The sequence below is a fragment of the Homalodisca vitripennis genome, chromosome 3 (assembly GCF_021130785.1).
Source record: "Homalodisca vitripennis isolate AUS2020 chromosome 3, UT_GWSS_2.1, whole genome shotgun sequence".
In the NCBI taxonomy this organism is placed as follows: domain Eukaryota; kingdom Metazoa; phylum Arthropoda; class Insecta; order Hemiptera; family Cicadellidae; genus Homalodisca; species Homalodisca vitripennis.
The window spans coordinates 34,904,318-34,906,766 of NC_060209.1; the positions used below are offsets into that span (position 1 = coordinate 34,904,318).

General features: G+C 30.1%; 1 non-coding gene across 1 annotated transcript; it reads right to left on the reverse strand.

Annotated features, from left to right (window-relative positions):
• Positions 1–1,922: 1,922 nt before the first annotated feature.
• Positions 1,923–1,994, reverse strand: Trnaa-ugc. The gene has a single exon. It is a non-coding gene; the product is annotated as a tRNA-Ala (tRNA).
• Positions 1,995–2,449: the final 455 nt, after the last annotated feature.

Consider the following 2,449-nt stretch of genomic DNA (forward strand, 5'->3'; position numbering starts at 1 on the left):
TGTTTTAAAATAGTTTTTCAAATAATATTTTACACAGTTTAAACCAAATATAAGCTATCGTTTGGCAATAAAGGCAGGGACGTTGAATGTAAAGTGCTTGTGGGTGAGAGTTATAATTCATAATTGGGTTCATCAAAACACTTAATTTTTACTTGATAAGTGTTCCATTACAAAAAAGTATACAGGATAATTACAGCTTGAATGAACTCTTTATCGGGATGAAAATCCTTTGACATTTCTTTGACTAATTTCAGTGATTAAAAGAGATTTTTTAAGTCACGGTTACGGTATATTTAGTTAAAAGCTTTCTGCAAAACATACATGTATTTTATGTACTCACTAGTGTAAAAAAAACTATTAAACGTTTAAAACTTTTACACGTACCGAGTGAAAAAAATCCTCCCAAGAGAGCGAACCCATTGTTGGCTGTTCAAGATAGGAGCAATGAGAGGTGAAATAAATCGCAGAAATTTTGTTTGCGCAGTTGACTTCTTTTTTTTTTTTTGTCAAAGCCCTCTTCTTTTGACTATGAGTACGTATTACTCGTATTCTAAGATGTTTATTTTGCATTTATATTCGAAAAATATGAGTTGTCCGTAAAAAACTACATTTTACTCCTCATAAAAAATCATAGTTACATAAACGGGAGTGTTGAATGACGCCATTACTTTTTGTCAAATTGTGACATAAGGCAGTGACGTCATAGTTGCACATGAGACAACACTCGAGCCAGAACAGTTGTTTCATGCAGTATTTATTTGTAAAAGTAAACAATATAGTTTTGGAAAAACACACTAATATATAATTAAAAGTTTTTACTTATAACTGAAACGATTGCAAGTGATACGATTTTTTGTTTAAAGGTTATTTTTTCTATTTAAATTTTAGGGATCAGATATAGTTGATTCTAATCTGTAATATTTCATGAATTAAAAACCCTGATACTCGTATAAACAAGCAAACATATACATAAAACGGGTTTTTCCCCTTACACCACAACTGCACAGACATTTTTCATATTTGTAGCTTATATAAAATTGACTATAAAAATTGAAAATACATTCTTACAACACTCAGTCGTTGCCTAATAACTAATTTTTGTACAAAAGGTATTGGTAACGAACTGCTAAAATGTTCATATGTGTTACCAATTCTAATTTGAATATTATACATACTATACAATATACAATTCTAATAGTTCAACGTTCTTTAGTAAACTACCTTGTTTAAAGAGATATCAAGTGTCGAGGCTGCAATAAAACTGTACTGCAGCAAGTGCGTCGTTATTCGGTGACAGAGTGATCCAATATTGCAGAGGTCTCAGGACAATGATCGATGTCACTTCTCCTTCAGTCTTCCACCATTGTCTGTGTCCAGAATATTGTGTTTGGTCTACCTTGCTCTTACTTGCTATAAGATATAGAGTCATTATTACAGTTATTTTCTAACAATGTAACTTTTGGCATGTCTTTCTTTCAAAAGCATTAGTAAACGTATTGTCCAATATGTATTGTTATCCAGTAAATATATATACTGTTTCTGTAAACTGCATCTTTAACATCAATTCAAATTATTAATTAATTATAAAACTAGGTAAATTCAATTTAGATGTTAATATACATCTTGTATATAAATATTTTATGAAATACTTCATTAATAACTTTGAATTTATATGTGTAAAATATAAACTACTATTTTCTGGTTAATAAAGAATAAGGTTGGTGCTTTATTTATCTGAAGACGATACTTATTTATCTAAAGTATATACAAATTAAGGTAGAATTCATTTTTTTTATAACACATGACACTATTAAAAATCACTTATTTAGCAAAATAGAAACAGAATAGAATATAAAACACTTCTTTATTGAGAATAATTAGACCGTACGGTCCTATCTTATACTTAACCTCTAAAATGTAACTGGAGATGCCGGGGATCGAACCCGGGGCCTTTCACATGCAAAGCGAACGCTCTACCACTGAGCTACATCCCCTCTGCTACTATTTTAGTTTTGAGAAATGCAGTAAGTAGACCTAGAACCTATTACTCTTGCTTCTGACTTTCCTCTAAAATGATCGTTTTCTTAAAAAACGAGATATTTGTTTGCTTATTTGTCTATATGATCTATGTATTATATTTCTGTACGTATTGGTGACGTCGTAATTAAAAATTACACTACCTCGTAGATTAACAATTTTATTTAGGTAGTCTAGGCATCTAAATATATATATTTTATATTAATTAAAAAGCTATTATGTACTAATGTCGTACTTGTAGGCAGCCGGGATGCCTTTAGACTCATTATTTTTTTACCCTGTTTGTTTACACTACATAAAAGTCGATTCAGGAGGTATATATACTTTGATATAATTTAAGTCAGTAGTTACGATGTTTATTACAATAGTAAATTTTAACTTATTATGAAATCCACGCGTCAATCAAGAAAGC